This window comes from Haliaeetus leucocephalus, unplaced genomic scaffold, assembly GCF_000737465.1.
Source record: "Haliaeetus leucocephalus isolate CR32 unplaced genomic scaffold, Haliaeetus_leucocephalus-4.0 Scaffold428, whole genome shotgun sequence".
Classification (NCBI taxonomy): domain Eukaryota; kingdom Metazoa; phylum Chordata; class Aves; order Accipitriformes; family Accipitridae; genus Haliaeetus; species Haliaeetus leucocephalus.
The window spans coordinates 1,373,974-1,391,926 of NW_010972864.1; positions in this window are offsets into that span (position 1 = coordinate 1,373,974).

Sequence of the window (17,953 nt, forward strand, 5' to 3'; positions counted from 1 at the left end):
CTAGTTTCCTGAAAATTAGAAAACTTCGAAGAAAATTAACAGGTGCTGCCAAAAAGGTGGACTTCTTGTAGGTATCTTGAAAATCATTTTAAGACAACTGTTACATGCTCTGAATAAATATTTATCCATCAAAAAAAAGTTTTTGACAAAGAAAGTAAGGTAGGAGGTTGCTTTTAACTAGGGAGAACCTTTACAAAGCAGAAGTTACGTCCACAAAAAGAAAAGTGGAGGCAGAGTGTAACTCATCAAATATAAAATTTGCTATGAAGTAGGCTATATGAAAAAGTTTTGTAAAGAATTAATTATAAATCCTATTTTTAAGAACTATCAGAAAGAGCAAACTTCACAGTAAGTTGGTAGAGTAAATGATCAAACGATAACAGGAACATTTAAAGGTAAGGTGACAAGAAAAGTTGGGATTTTTGCGCCGATGTTCATTATGGAAGTGCCTAAGGACCTTTCTTTGCAGGGTGAGTGGGTGGAGCTGTTGTAAACTCAAATGGCAGAAAAGATCAATGAAATGAGTGTCAGCAAGCTGCCAGGACTGGAGCCTACTCCCATGGATTCGAAAGCAAGAGAAGAAACTGCTAACCCCCTCACTGTAGCATGGAACTTGTCACTTAAAGCAGCTTTGATGGTCAAGGAGTACAAAGCAACAATTCTGCCATCAGACTTTAAAAAAGACTCCAAGGAGATCAGTGGAGCTGCAGCCTGCTGAGTTTTACAGAGTATTGGAAACAGTGGGCTAACTGATAAAAGTATAACGCACAAGATTTTCAACCTATGGATAAATATAATGTGAAAAGTCAACACACTTTAAAGGCAAGTCATTCTGATGGTCTTTGAGACTCTCTGAAGGTGTCAAAGCATGTGTCATCTGGCAGCTTGTAGTAGAAACAACCTGCCATGGTCTAAAAGGAAGAGTTCTGTTCTATTTAAAGGTACATAAATCACCACAGTGGGAGGAAATTACAGTGGAGTTCTGCTAGGACCCATTTCATTTAGCCTATTTGTAAGTCTTTTGAGAAAGGGTGGAGGGCAAAGTAGAAAGTTGGTTAAATTATTCACTGTGCAAGGTAGAACTAGAATACAGAAAAGAAGGGGAGAATTTGCAAAGCAGCAGCTAAGATTCAGTCTGAAAAGGAGTCACAGAAGAAGGGGTGTGATGGATGCCAGTAGTCATGAAGTATAGAAGCAGCAAATAGGAAGGGTTGCTCACCAAGGGGCAGCAGGTTCAGTTACAAGCAGAAAGGAGCAGTTAGTGTCCGTGAGGATATTGCTACTCCACTAGAGGACAGTAAGGAACTGCTTTTACACTTAAAACAATATAAGAACTACCCTTTCCTCTTTAGTTAGTCAATTTTTTAAGACTCTGCTTGCCTTTAAAATTTTAAATCTTTTGCCTAGCTGTTCTAATGCCAGAAAAAATATTCGACTATTGAGAACCAGATTTCATCTTGACAAGTAAGAGAACAACTTAAAAAATCTAGAAACAAGACTAGAAACAGACTATGTTTTCCCTTAGAAAAAGTAAGAGAAATTCCTCAAGAAATACCAGAAGTCCGAGCAACTTTTGTGTACAAAAAAGATGACTGAAATTTATAAATTTTAGAATTTCAGTTAAAGATTTCTATTTGCAGTAATTTCTAATTGCAATTTCTAATTACAGCTCACCTGTATTTTTAGTAAACTCTTGCAGTAATGTATATTTTTTGCCCAGAGGAAATTGAAGGAAAAAGGGAGCCAGTCAAGCCCAGCAAGGAGAGTCTTCAAAAAAAAACCCAGAAAAACTTTAAATGTTGTTACATTCATAATTAGCATTTTTGTCCTGTTTAGGGCCTGGCAGCACATTGCGATAGCGGTCAGCTGTGCTGTCAGCGGAGTGGACTATGTTCTTTGAGCTGGTGTTTTCCACATCCGTAAGCAGCGGAGAAGAAAGGGAATTTCGGATAAAACCCGTAATCTGAAATAGGTTCATGTCTTTGGAGGAGATTGGGACAATTGACTAAAACCAATGTTTATGAGACAAGTATTCGTATACTATCTTACATGAAGCCAATACTCACAAGTTGAGAGAGGGGGGGAAATTTCTTCAGGTGTATTCAGGTGTGACCATCCAAATGGGAATCTTTGAATAGCAGTGCCTGTTGAGTCATACCTCCACCACCTGGCACTCCTGTCAGGGTGGCCACAGCTGTCTTCTAGTTTTCCTCTCCTCTGTGACAGTGTCTTAGGATTCAGCTGTGTCCACATGCTGCCTCTTCTCATTTTATGAAATAAGGGGAAGCTTAGCATAATTGATGCTGGATTTGTGCATCTTTTTTAACAGATATGTGGATGTATAATGATACCACATTAGCTCTGACTGGGAGAACTTGCAGACTTGAAGTTTACATAGTAACAACACCCAAAGAGACAGTAACAGCTAAAAACTTATCCATTTGACATCATCAAAAATGACCCCTGTCGGAATGGGTTGAGGTTATTTCTGAAAGTCTGCTTTTCTTAACTCAGATCCAAGGTAACGCTCAGGGGTTCCAGCAGAGCATCTTCTGGACTACTGGAGTACAGAGCGTTGCCCCTGTATTCCTAGTGATTCTTAGCATATGTTCAACTTTATGATGTTCAGACACTGGCATGGGCCCAACAATTGTACAGCCTTCAAGTCGGTGGCCTAGTGTCATTCCCAAAAACGTAAAGATGGCAAGTTGATGGCTTTAGCACATCCAGAGCATTATCTGTCAAGTCTGCAAACAGATCTCAGCCTGAGAAGGAAACCTTTGATCATAAACCGTTTCTTGGGCTGCTTGGAGCACTAAAGTCAGACAGATTGTTGTGAAAATATCCACAGGCAAGCTGCGTTTCCTGCACTGCCTGCAAGGGCAACTTGGTCATTAGTTGCTTTTAATTAGTTGTGCTTTTGAACTTTGCCTTTCTCACACAGAAAGGATGAATGGCTTGTCCCTAATGAAACGGGAGGAAAACACTGTCTGTCTGCTGATTAATGGAAACTCCTGTCAAAAAAAAAAAAAAAACAATACAAGAGAACAAAAATATAGGCAGGGGAAGAGCAGTGGAAGAAGAGGAAGGAGGAGAAGAGAGTGGTGAGGTGCTAGTTGTTGATACATCATGGGGTATCAGTGGACTCTTCTTTTTAAAAGTAATCAACATTAAAATCAGCCTGGCCTTGTCAGCCCCGATCCTCAAAGAAAGGGCTTTGCTGTATTCAAATAAATCAGTTGTGGAGAATTTGGAAGAATGAACTGACGATACCTTTCTCTTGCATGTCTGAGTGCAGAAAGACTGCTTGGTCTGAACAGATTTAGTCTTTGCTTTGTTCCTGCACAGAGTGAGCGTAAAATTTCCAGGAACATTCTCTGTGTACAGGTATGAACAACTAACTACCAAGGGAGGAAGCAAGACAGTGCAGAAATAAGCCCAAAGTTTGACCCAATGGAAGATGGACCGAGCTTGCTTCATGCCCATGTAGAACAGTTTAGTTGGATAAAACCTGAAATCTAAAGCATTTTCCTCAGAATTCCTCTTGCTTCTTTAGTCTGTGCTTTGTGTGCGGTCTTGGAGGACAATTTGTGTTCCTATATGTCAGCACGAGGAAAAATTACGAGCTGTAGGTGATATAAACAGTCTTGTCTTCTGTGAATTATTTTACAGGTTATAAAGTGATGGGTCAGCACAGGTTGGGTTGCTGCAGGATGTGCTATAAAAATACACAATGCGTTTTGACATTCAGTTTTGAGATTATGAGTGCTGTAAATAGAGATAAATCTCTTTTCCCCTTCACAATCACATTAATATGAGATTTTTCCTGGGTTACAACTGTCTTCTGTCTCCCACTCTTTTTAATCTGCTTCTCTTTAGAATGCCTTTAGCATACACATGTCGCTAGACATTTGGCATCCTGGGCACAGTGCTTGAGGTGCAAGCATCATCACAGCAGAGCCACATGGGCTCCCAGGTGGCTGGGAGGAGTTATTGCATCAGGTTCGTTGTGAAGAGAGGCACTGGGAGTCTCTCCTCAAGGACGGCGACGTCTGTCTCCTACACTTGGCAATGGTGGGAGATAATCCTGCCCAGCAGGAACTTTGAGAAGGACGTTTGAAGACTGCTTGCCCTTGGGTGGTTTTTGTCTGCATTCCAGCTGCAGCCATGAACAAGGCTAATCAGAGTTTCATTTATAGCCAAGGCTCCTTTCTAGCTTCTTGTTAGGAAAATTAGTTGGAGCTTAAGGTCAACACAGGAGGAAAGTTTTTCATTACAGACAGGAAAGCTGATTTAAGCTAAAAGCATGTATTTGTTGGGAAGGCATCCTCAAACTAGAATGTTACCAGATCACAACAGTAACATTTGGTACATGCTTTCTACACCAATGAGTAGCTACGCTTGGAACTAGCCAATGCACGAGCAAAGTTTTATATACAATCTGGTGACAGCCATGAGATATTCAGACAAGAAAAGTGAGGAATATATCCCCAGAAATAATTGTAGGAAGAGTCCCATGTCTACCTCTATTTGACCCATTTCTTCTCTGAAGATACCACTTCCATGTGATGATGACACATACTAATACTTTTCAACTACTGTACCAGAATAAATATAATTTTAACCACAGTTTGGAAATACAGAAGATCGCCCTTTTTTTTCCTTCTTATTTCTGAGTAGGTTATGTAGAACATCCTCAATGCTCTTAACTAGGACGTTGAACTTCAGAGTAGAGATCAGTTAGGTCTTTGATTTTATGTTTGATATTCACTGACTTTAATAACTGTTTTGAATTAATTCATTTTCACTTACTTAAAACCTTACCTGATGTTGTTTATACTTAGCTAACAGTTTCATATGGGGAAAGCTTTAAAAAAAAACCTCGTAATGATAGAAAAGACAAGAACTTTATATGCCTGTACTCCAGAGACAGTAGATATAGACAGGAGACTATGCAGTGGATCAGACACATGTGAAACAAGAGGCAGAGGAGACAAAATTCAGATCCAGTCATCAGCTCAAATCCATGTGGTGATAAAAGCCACCCAATCCCCTCACAGTCAAAATTACCAACTCAATGAGTCTTTTTAGAACAGTTTTAAATAAAGTGAGAATAAAATAAGGCTAGATAAGAAAGAAATAATGATTTGGGGGCCTTTGGGAATCTGTTACATGCGCTTTACTTGTGCCCTTGGGTAAATTAGTTGTGGGAAAAGATAAAGAGATTAAATACAGTCTTTGAAATGACATTGCTAATGACTCACCGTTTCAGAGAGCTTGAGAATTTAAGCTGCAATTGGAAAGCATCAAATGAAAAAAAAAGAACCAACACTAACATTATCTTGGAGAATGTGTATCAGAAAATGAGTTTATATTCTTTTAATGTTGAACAGATGTCCTAGAAGAGACAATTATTTTAATTCAAATTTTCTTTTACTTAAACTAGTTTGCAAAAATACAGGTACTCTATCACACAAGTGTAAGGATGAATATAATTAGAACCAAGACACTAATAGTTGCAAATGAGGAAAGCTGATTTCCTATTTCTATTCCATGGAAACATCCAGTATCTCAAATTGTAGTAGCATTCCACATTGGAACAAAAAGCCAAAATTTTCCACAAAATTACATGTAAAAGAATTGGGTTTGAAATATTAGACTTCTTGAAGTATTTCGCTCTGTCCTAATGCAATTCAGTTTATATCATTACTGTCAAATTAATAGAAGCAGTCAAGAAATTCAAACTCATCATGACAACCCTCTCTAAAATCACAGTGCTCTTTATATGCATTTCTAAAGTGTTTTCCTTGCTGGGTATCAACTGAATACTATTCAGTTTGCTAGCCTGCCAAATACACTCTTAATTGCTAATAAATTGTTAAATGCTTGGCAAATCATTCAGACAAACCAATGGGAATTTTGAAGTTTAGTCCTAATAATTTGACACTTAAGCAAGGAAAAAAGGAAATATAAAAAGTTATAAAGAATATGGTTTTAGCCATACTTCCCTCTCCTCCTCTCTTGGTCTATAATAGATAAGCACATGAAATCATTGGAAATATGACTCTGTTCTTCTCAAGCCTGTGTTGAAAGAGTTAAGTGTTTAAGGGGACAGGGGGGTGTCAAAAAGCCCTTTTTATTCCTCAGCCTCTGAGTATTGACACAGAGTATTTTCTTAGTGACTCTTGAAAGGTATTATGCTTTCCTGAGAAAGGACTTGCATATATGTCTCATCTGCTCCATCTTCTGCCTTAGTTAATGGAGAGAAGCATCGAGCTGGAGGAGCCTTGGGTTAGTGGTGCTTACTGGTAAGCCACTCCACAACTGCACTCATCAAGACTTTGTTAAGGCTCTTCTCCACTCTAAGAATAAGGAAAGGAGGCTTTTGTGAAAATTTTGTCAAGATGTTATATGACCAAACATTTCTAACATAGTATTATGGAAACTAAGTTTTCATAAGTCATCAAATGTGATCAATACTTTTTAAGAAAGACAGGTGTGTGCTGTGGAGACTGGTGGTCTCCAGGCTGTGCCAGCTGTTTAAAGTTACTGCATATATGATCTCCTCACAGAAAGGGCTTCATTTATAATAGCATTTATGTTCCTTAAAGCAAATGTGAACTAGCACTGAAACCAATTTTTTAAAAATATATTTCCCTTTGTGATGAAAACTATTTCCAATTCAGTATATATAAAAATGGATCTCATGGGTTTTCTCAGAAGAAAACTTCTGCAGAATCTGCTTATCCTAGGACTGAACTGGGAAGGACATGAGAATATGAACACTAAGACTTAAGGCATTTATTACCAAGAGACTACAAATTATTATTCCAAATGGGTATGAAAACTTGACATGACCTACTCTAGGGGCTCTCACCCATGTCCCCATAACCTGTGGTAGCTCTTTTTACACCTGGCAAAGACACCTGCAAGCTGTAGTAAGCACTGAGTCATTTTCCTAGAGGAAATTGCCTTCAACATACAGTCATGAGACTCACAGGAGTCTCCTAAAAACAAAGACGTCTTTCTGCCACTTTCATTTGCTACCTAGAGGTAGCACCCGGCTTTAATCTGCTCAACTCTTCCAAGTCCTAGTTGTATGTACCTTTTCAGGACCAAAACTGATGCTTGCCTGCCAAGGGCCATCATCTTCATTCCTCGTGGTAGAATATTTTCCTCAGCAATTTCCCATCTCTCTCTCTCAATTCTAGATTCAGGCTTTCGGTTCAGACTAACTTGAAATGTTGTCAAAAGGGGATCTTATTTCAAAGGGCAAGAGACTCAAGATGCTCTGAAACGCAATGGAGTTCAGCAATTAGAAAGCAAGGTGCTGTAATTCACAACCCATTGCAAAAAGCTTGGCTGTAGGTTGGGGCACTGGCAGAGGGCAACCCACATGGAGGGAGTTTTGTGTGAAAATATTCTGTTTCCCCAGAGTTTGAGAAGCATGTAAACATAAGGATGGCCACGAGCCTTTTGTCAGATCCTGGCCTATTCTACAGCCACTTTCAAAATTCACCAATCTGGATTAACCCCCTGCTCTGGTGGCTTTCCTTGCGCCATCATACAACTGATGGCTGTTGAATCAAATATTTCAAATGGCTTAGTGTATTTTAAATCCTAGTTGCCTCTTTTTCTGTATTTTTTACCATTCAGGCAAAGGGAACTGCGTATTTTTTATATATTTATGATATATACTAACCAAGAATAAATCATTCAAGTGGAAGAATATCAGGAACAGAGTCAAGAAAAATAAAATAATGTGATTATGTCTGTGGCTGCTGTACCTGCAGACCTCAAGCAGAATATCTGCTGCTCTGCAAATCTCTCATTCTTTTGAAAGGTAAAAAAAAAACCCTACAACATAAAAGACCTGACCTTCCTTGGCCATGGCTGATGCTGAAGGCGAGACTTTTCCAGGGAGGATTTCCAAACTGCCCACTCACTAGCCTATTCAATTCTTTAAGGCTTTGGGATAATAGAGACTCATTTATTGCTCAGAAGTGGCCTGCATGTAACTTTATATCAAGGAGGTTTGATGAATTTTCAACATGTGAAATTCCAGGATTTTCCTGGCCTACTGACAGCCCTTCTGAGCTCTTCCTCTTTTGCTACTTAAGTGTGTGCATTTAGGTATCTCGGTTGTGTTTTCAGACCATTCTGCTTTCACATTTTCAGGGCTGCAGTGCTTTTGAGGGTCATGATCTCACCGCCGAGCCCACAGTTGTTGCATTGCTAAAGCTCCAGCCCCTACAATCAAACAATTGTATAAATTTCTGCTTTTATTTAAGCAAAGCTCTCAAAATAACCTGGGAGGGCAAATAGTTTTCCATATGTCAGACCTAGTGTTATGTGACAAAAGGCTCACCCCCGCACCCCACAGAGGAGCACGGAGGCATGACAGCACGTGGGGAGACCCTAATAACCTCACTGGGGACACAAGTCCCTCCCTGCCCCTTGCAGGGCTGTCCCAGGGGAGCCTCAGCCCCATGGGCCGGGGGTGACATCCATCAGGGTGAGACAATGGGAGAGGTTCTCCCAAGCACCTCACAGACTGAGGGGAGTTGGCGCATCATGGGACACAGGGGAACAGCATCTTGGGATTGCACAAACTTATAGGATGTTATGGGGAGGAACCAAAAACAATGAAAGAAGAGGGATCACGGATGGTTTGGGGAATAACGAGTGTGGGAAAATTCAGGGATAAATGAGGCCAGAGCACGTCAACAGCGGCTGGTCAGTACACTTCTCTGGCCATGCCCTGCGTCTCACTGCTGCCATCTGTCCTGTCTGCTCATTAAACTCCATTTCTATTTCCCTGGGTAGGGGGGTCCCTACTGTTGCTGGCAGGCAAGTGAGATAGGTGGCTTGGGAGCCAGGCATCAAAGCGGAGATAAGCCCGGGCCGAATGTGCATGCATCCCTGACTGTGAGACAGCTGGAGGAGTTGGCTACTGGTAGGGCCAGGGTGTCCAGGCCAGCTGCAGTGGGGAGGTTCCACTGTGAGACCTATCTGCATGCGTGTGTGTGTGTGTGTCTATGCAAAGGGGGGTGTGAGCATCCAGGGCCAGCCGCTGGGTAGACTGTGTGTCCATGACTGGCTACTGGAGGGGTCCATAGCCTGCACGTGTGTGTGTATGCATGCAAGGGGGTCTGCGTGCCTGCAACTGGAGTGGGGCTGGGGCCTTCAGGAGCTCATGTGCCCCCCACGTGCCAGCAGCTACTGGATAGACTGGATGTATGAGGGCAGCTGGTGTCCACAGGGTGTGTATGTATGTATTTCCCACCAATGGACCTTTATGCTCATCAGACACAGAGAGGGACAGGACTAGAGCTGTTTGTGCTGCTTGTGCGAGTGCTGTGTTTTCTCGGTTGTGCTATGTGGCCACGTGTATGCAGGTTTTGTGTGTGTGCCTATTGGGAATTTGTAGTCAGCCTGGCTACAGGCTAGCCTCGCCTGTTAGGCTGCTGGATCCAGCAACCCCCAACAATTAAAGCTTCATGAATGTCAAAACAGAGTCCTCATGTCCAGGGCTCTTCTCTGCTGAAAGCAGTGGGGATGAGTAAGTGACCTAAAGCCTGATATTAAATAAATTTAGATTATTGGTCTTTCTAAATGAAGGATTTCCCTTACACAGAGAAGGCTTACAGACACACAGGGTCTGCCCGGTCTCTGCTGGTGGCTGCTCAGGGATCTATACAGGGGGAAGTAATTTCTGACTGCTGCACTGGCACCTCTAACTCAGCCCCTACGCAAAAATAAGAGAAAGAAACTACAGAGAGAGAAACTTTGAGCTGCAACTAGCGCAGAGGCTGCAGCTTCTCCCATCAGATTTCACTAGCGTAGGGCCATGCCTCCAGGATGGCCGTGCCTGTGGGTTTCATTCTCTCATGCTGCCAGGGATTACACAGCTCCCAGCACAAGATCATCAGCTACATGACCTGGGGCTGCAGGTCTGTCCCACTATCCAGTTACCAGGAATTTTCCAGTAAGTGAGACCCCATAAGGAAGTGTCAGTGATAAGAGCCAACCTGAGAAGAACCCTCCCAGCATCAACGCTGAGCACACTAATAAATCATTTAGCCCAGCACCTTCTAAATTAACAGCCCCAAAGCAGCAATATTTACATAAGTTTCTCCAGCTCATGCACAGATGGTCTCCTACCGCTTATGCTGTGAGAGAGCTCTCAGTGTAAGCAAGAAGTGCCCTGAGTAGGGGAACAGCTCAAGTTATTCACAGGGACAGTTTGCGCACTTAGCTTCGGGTAATAAACAGTGCAAAATAAAGCATTGAGTATTTCCTATGAGTCTGGGAATTCTGACCTGTTTCTAAACAAGCATCTGTTTGCTCTGAGCATCAAAACCATAAACAAGCACAGGAAGAACCTTCTTGCGAAAGCAGAGTGACGGAAAGCTTTCAAACCCTTTAAAATTCCTGAGATCCTTTAAAATTCCCCAGATCCTTTAAAATTCTTGAGACGTGGTATCAAGCGGAAACATCGCTTCAGCACGTGCCAGGATGACTGGCTGGGTTGGCTGTGACACTGCTTGGAACAGCTGATCCACTGCCCAGCTGAGCAGAGACAGCAAACTTCACAGGTGATGCCTTGTGTCCTCCAACCAGGAAAAAAAAAGACATAGTGGAAGCAGGTCAGCCTTATTCACTTCTCTGCCTTTTGGTCCCAAGTGAGACAGCTTCACCTTGCAAGCATTGCTAAGTGTAAATAGCTGGACCACACTCTCACTTCCCCTGCAAAGTAGCTTTTTGAAGTAACCTTTTTTAAGGCATGCATTGATAGGAGGCAGTCCGGTCACACAAGATGCCCGCACAGCTGGGGCTGTGACACGGTCCTGTGCCAAAAGCTTTGGTTGCAGCCCTAGGTTGAAAAAAAGGGTAAGAAAAAAAAATCCTTCATGATTTCTAATGCTTTCCATGAAAGTGGAAAAAAGAAGCAGCAATAAACATGTCAGTTCCAGAGGGCTGATTTGGTGGTGTCCTTGGGGACAAGCTTGGGTTTACCTGGTGATGTTTGCAAGCCAGGCAGCCAACATCATTGGGACTCCTCTTTTTCTCTGTATTGTCATTTCCCGTTTGCTTCTGTCCAAGCAGGTGGATGCCCGAAGGAGGCTGTGACCCCATGGGAAGCCTGCACTGGAGCCGGCTCCTGGCAGGACCTGTGGACCCATGGAGAGAGGAGCCCATGCTGGAGCAGGTTTTCTGGCAGGACTTGTGACCCAGCGGGGGACCCACACTGGAGCAGTCTGTGCCTGAAGGACTGCAGCCCATGGAAGGGACCCACGCTGGAGAAGTTCATGGAGGACTGTCTCCTGTGGGAGGGACCCCATGCTGGAGCAGGGGAAGAGTGTGAGGAGTCCTGCCCCTGAGGAGGAAGGAGTGGCAGAGACAGTGTGTGATGAACTGACCCCAACCCCCTTCCTCGTCCCCCTATGCTGCTGGCGGGGAGGAAGGAGAAAAATTCAGGAGTGGAGTTGAGCCTGGGAAGAAGGGAGGGGTGGGGGGAAGGTGTTTTAAGATTTAGTTTTTATTTCTCATTACCCTGCTCTGATTTGATTGGTAATAAGTTAATTTCCCCAAGTCAAGTCTGTATTGCCAATGACAGTAATTGCTGAGTGATCTCCCTGTCCTTATCTCAGCCCATGAGTTTTTCATTCTACTTTCTCTCCTCCGTCCAGCTGCGAAGGGGGAGTGATAGAGCAGCTTTGGTGGGCATCTGGCATCCAGCCAGGGTCAACCCACCACACCCTCTGACCATACACGTCTTAAGAAAAGAAGCAAGGATCTCTCTAGCCTCCACCTAATATTCAGCCTGCTCACTCAGCAGGTAGACATTTCTGGAGCAGGGATTTCCAAAGCACGTACCAGGGAAATGAACAGTGAAACATGCCGGTCAAAGCGATGGGTCAACACAGTGACACAAATGCAAAATGGTCTGGCACAATCTGTTCCACACCAGTGCACCAAGCATTCATGAGTGCTGCACGGACAGTCCTCCTCACCGAGGGCCAGATCCTGACAAAGCTCCCCTTTCCCCTGTACTGAAATTTTAAAACTGAAAGGCCGCTTCGAGGCTTTGTCCGTATGTCTATAACCATGGGAAGAGCAGGACATCTAGTAGGAGCAGAGGTCCACTAAACCACAGCTATGACTTAAAGAGTATAGAAAAAGATGCAGGTGAAGTATAGCAAGCCGTTCTTCACGTGGCACAGCATCCCAGCTTCCCACACTTCACAGATTTCCTGCACCAGAGGTTATGTCTGGACCATTGTATGGACATAGAGCTTACTCACACCCTCCATGGAGCAGGGAGGTTTGTTCCCGTGTGAAATAAGCAGATATCCCAGTGGAAGTACTAATGAACAAATCGCCTCTATGGGACAGCACCATCTCACATGCCCCGACACCGAGGATCGGGAGCATCCTGCCACCCTGTCAAAGGGTCCCAGCTTGGAGCTGGCTAAAGCTGAGTCAGTAACGGTATCCCTGTGCTGGACATTAAAGGAAATATTTCCATATTTTACTTTCAGACTGTGTTGAGATTGCCTCCATGCTGTGGAGCTGCCTTAGCAATGCTTGCTCACAGCAGGCAAAATCCAAATCTCAGGTAACATTAAGTCCCTCCTAGGTCTTGCTTTAGGTCCCATCTTCGTCAAGCAGAGGGAATGAGCTGTACACCCAGCAGCAACTTGAAGCCAAGGAGAAGGAGCAGGCCAGCAGAAGTTGACGGTATCCACATTGACTTGTGACCCACCTGGAGGTCCCGGTCTGATCTCAGGAGGTGCGATGGGGTTCAGCAGGAGAGAAGAGAGGTGCTTTTGTCCCTGGAGACTACACCACCAGCGCTACACTCAGGGCACAGCTGCTTTCCACTGGCTGAGTTAGTGTTAAAAGTATAGACGGTGTCCATGAAAAATCCTCAGGGAAAGCAATCTTCTGCCATTATGCCGAGGAGGAGGAGGATGCAGTCCCTAGGGAAGCTCTGCTGGCAGCTGAAGTCTGCGCACCAGCCTTTACTGGCCGGATTAGTCCAGGCAGGGGAGGAAGAGGGCCTCCTCAGCCTCTGTACCCCCTCAGTTCGGCACGTGTGTGGCTTCAGACACGGGCTTGGATCTATGAAGACTAAGATTTGGGGTTAATCATGTCTTCAACAGAATGTAACAGAAAGTTGCGAGCATATTGGTTTGAGGTATGAATACCTAATGGAGCAAATACCAACCAAAACTGAAACTGCTATAATTAACCAGTGTGTAACAGAGATTTCAGTTCATCATCACAGTACTTTTTAAAGTAGGGGGTTATCTGCATGTAAATCATAAGAGTATTTTTAAAAAGGTATTAATACGAGAACAACCTGATTTGCTCTAGTAACACATTCTGGAAGTCAAATTTCTATTTATTTATAGATAACCAAAATGAAAATATTATGTCTGTTTTCATGTGGCAGGCTTAGAAAACAAAAAACAGTCACAGGAAAAGCATTTGTGATGGCAAGTTACTGTCTTCTCACTGGGACTGCTCAGTCTGTGAGAAGGAAAGGGGAGGGCAGGGATATATATATATTTATTGAGATAGATACATATATAGTATGTGTTTATTTTCATATATATATTTATATATAGAAGTAAGAACATAATCTCAGGAGAAACCAATATGAATATTTTTAGTTAACATGAGAAGAAATAATACTTTTTCTGAGGCTAGAAAGGAGCAATGCATGCTCCACAAATGCACACGTCCTTGCTGGGCGCTGGAGGCCTGGACATTAGTAGTTTCGGTGAGGGCACGAATGACAGACAAATAAATCCAGGCCCTGGCTCCCACCACCGTAGCTCCTAGCACCCGTCCTCAGGATGTAGAAGGTGGCTGGGTACAGAGACGTGTGTGCAGGGGCCCTGGTCACTCCCCCAGCTTTCCTGTGGGAAGCCTCCAGGGAGGCCATGGGCTCTATAGGAGCCTTAGAAGCTGCACTCTGCATTTGTGAAAAGCAATTATAAGGTCAATTATAACATTTTTCTTCTTTCCCTGTAGCAAAGAACATCCCTAAGAGAGTCTCATCCAAACTCCTTCGCTCTGCTGCATCCTCCATTTCCCCAGCTTTGGCTGAGCCATACCCAAACAAACACCAGCCCTGAACCCCTCCCCTCTCCATCTGCCCCAAGGGCTCAGCACCTCTGTAAGAAAAGCTGTTGTCGCCTTGCACCCCAAAAAAATCAGCATCTAAAAATATCAGCTGGTGCTTTTATAAATGAAAAGGGCGGCCCATCGGATAAAACCCATTGGAGACCCAGCGGATACTTGGTGCCCACGTGTGTGCATGCACACTGTGCCACCCACCCGGGTGGATGAGCAGCAGGCATCGAGGCAAACCTCACGTGCAGCGATGCCGGCCAATTTGTGGAGAACAAAACCCTCCACCAACTCTTCCAGAAAAAAAAAAAAGCCTTGAACAAACCAGCCCCGGGCCATTTCAGCCAGCGCAAAGCTAACAAGCAAATCAAATAGAGAAATATCCCAGCAGACCTCAACTGGCTGAACAAACAAACAGAGAAACTCAGGTTCCAAAGAGCAGCGGAGCTGGGTTATGAAACAAGATTTTTGATACAAAAGGAAGCTTACAGCTATCTCTGGTGATTAGACACGGAAGAGAAAGGTCGCTCTGGGTGTCAGGCCACACTTCACACACACGGAGATTATTCAATCAATATTTGTCCTGGAATCACATGTGGTGGAAAAATTTTCAAGTGAATGGTCAGCAGAATTTAATGCTTGTATTCATTCACTTTGTGCTCTTGGATGGACATGTGTTTTTAAATCTAGCACAACTTAAGCTTCAGAATCCAGCAGGTTTTTAACCAAAATACAGGCAAATCTTGGAATTAAACACTGTATTTGTATATGCCTTTCAATTACATCTTCAGCAGGACGGGGACCACTCACCTATAATTTTAGAAAGGGATCTGTGGTAGGAGGGAGATTATTTGAATCGCCCAAGTTCTGGCCCTAATGGGAAAAATAATTTAGTTAAGGCTCCAGAAAAACAACCTTGTCCACAGAAACCTCCCCAAGGCAGAAGGGAGGGATTTATTCCTGCCATCGCTGCGTTCCCTGGCCATGCTGCTGCTGCATTAGAGGTTTTATTTAGGGTCACAGCAGTAACAGCAGGAAGATATAATCCTCTGATGAACAGACAGCTGTTACCCCTGCCTTCGTGAAAATGATGATCTCAGGTTGAGGATATTGTTGCCTTGAATCATCATATTTTTTTTATCCCCCCATGAGTTTGCCACAACAGATTGTTTGCTTATGTTCAGATCATAAGGTCGTGACTCAATTTCCATCCCCACCCCCCGCCAGCAAGAGTTAAAGGAAGTTTGACCGTAGGGGCCCTAACCATGGACTTTAGAATTTGGCTGCAAATGATGATGTTTAAAACACAAACAAAACAAAATAAAAACAGACGAAACCCAACCCTCTTGCCTAGTGACTTAATGACAAAGTATGCACAAGTCACAGCACAACATCCAGTTCACTTCAGGTTGTGATACAGCTGATGGGTGGCATTCAGATAACTATCACAGGGGCAGGGTGCCTCTAAGTCCTTAGAATAGTGGTTTTGTGTGACTAAAGTGAGGTATTGGTGCTCTCTAGGATTGCATAGGGGTTAATTTCAGCTGCACAGCGGATAGCCCGGGAGAGGAGAGCCCCATTCAACAGCAGGGAGAGCTATAGAACAAAGGCAAATACAGAGGCAGGGTGGCTGCTTCAAGGCAGAAGCTTTCAGGGAGAAGTTTATTTTAATAGCCTAGCTGGAAATTCACTGGAAAAACAGCTCCATTAGCCCTGGTCAGGAAGAGCAAAGGCAGAGATTAGGTTCCTCTGGCAGTCTGTCCTGCTGAAGTACCCGTGCTCCAGCACAAGACAAAGCGTTGCCATGTCCTGCATCCGATGTGCTTTCTTCCCTCTGCCACTAATGCAAAAGAAAAAAAGCCTCTAAGTTGGTCACACTGTGTTAAAGATCACTTTGATGGACTTCAAACAGCCTGCTGAAATCATCGGCTGCACACTCAGGGCTGCCCTGCTGCCACAGGAGACACTGCAGGAGGGCAGAGGGATGAGAAGGGAGCACTGCCCAAGTCAGGGACCACATCCATGTCCAGGGGAAAGGCTCGTTGTCTACATCGTGGGTGGAAAACCAGCAAACCCCATGCTGAGGTCATTTGGCATAGCACCATCCTGGCACATTCACAGGAAAACTCAGTCTTGCTTCTCTTGCAAACCATTTCTCTTCCACCTGCGCACTTCCTCCTCTCTAAAAACACTTCCCCTCAGGGCAGTGCTGACCCATGCCCCTGTGTCCTGGGTTCAGCTGGGATAGAGTTAATTTTTTTTTTACAGGAACCTGGGAGGTGGGGGGCATAGCCGGGGCAGCTGACCTGAACTGGCCAAGGAGCTATTCCATACTATGTGACATCATGCTCAGTATATAAAGGGGGAGCGGGCCGGGGGGTGGGCGCTTCTTTTCGTTGGGGAAGTGGCAGAGCGTCGGGTCCCGGGTGGTGAGCAGTTGCACTGTGCATCACTCTTTTTGTATACTTTTTCCTTAGTACCGTTGTTGTTGTTGCAATTTCTTTGTGTTGTTCCAGTAAACTGCCTTTATCTCAACCCTCGAGGTTCCAGGTTTGTTTTTTTTTCCTCTCCTCCGTCTCCCCCCCATCCCACCGGGGGGGGGCGGGAGGAGTGAGCGAGCGGCCGCGTGGTCCTTTGTTACCGGCTGGGCTGAAACCACGACACCCTGTCATTTGGGGAGAGGAAATTCCCTATTCAAAGTGGGGCACCCTGGCACGAAACAGGGTTTATCCTGCACATGGTGAACAGGGCTGGCACATTTCATGTGCGGAGTTGCTCTTTCTAGGTTTCACCCACACAAGGCTATTGCATTGTATTTTGTAAACTTGCAAGCGACTATTCAAGGGCCAGAGGGAAAAGAAAGATCCTCCCTGAGAGTGATGTGCCCCTCTCAGAACTTTGGCCCTCAGTCTGCTTGGCGCTGAGCATTATAGCGTCCTGCCTCACTGTGTGCTGTCCTCTGGCTCTGAATTGGGGCAAAACTGCACAGATTCAGGTGCAATTAAAATGATGTTTCATGGGAGTCACTCTTAATGCTCTGTAATGTATTTCCTTAAATAGCCACACATTTGGCCTAAAATTACTTGGCTCGATGCCCTTTAAAAATACTCACATTGGAAACAACTGCATACTGAATTTGAGCATTTGAAGTTCTGGGACAAATGACCCTACCTGCATTTGTCATCTTCTTATCTTTATGGGCCATCATCCTCCTGCTTCTCTCTGTAGTCCAAGTATGCTTCGTACAGAGCAATAAAAGCAACATATCCCTCACCTATCTTGTTCTGGTTGGCAAGCAAATACTAAAGGCTCAAGACCAGCAGATGGCTATTCAAACAAATTCACATCTTATCGAGCCTACAAAGGATTAACACACCCATGTTTTCACTGTGTGGTTCTCCTGTGAGCTGTAAGGGTTTTCCTAAAAACAGAAACTGCCAATGATTGTTTCCAAGGGCACAGTATGCTTCATAATATATTATCAGATATTACATTCGGCCCACTGAAATGCTAATTAGGTGTCAGTTTAAAATTCCTGTACCTTCTTAAGAACAAAAATCGGGAGAGGTGTGTCCTGGTTTCAGCTGGGATAGAGTTAACTGTCTTCCTAGTAGCTGGTACAGTGCTATGTTTTGAGTTCAGTATGTGAAGAATGTTGATAACACTGATGTTTTCAGTTGTTGCTCAGTGGTGTTTAGACTATAGTCAAGGATTTTTCAGCTTCTCATGCCCAGCCAGGGCACAAGAAGTTGGCACAGGACACAACCAGGGCACCTGACCCAAACTGGCCAATGGTGTATTCCATACA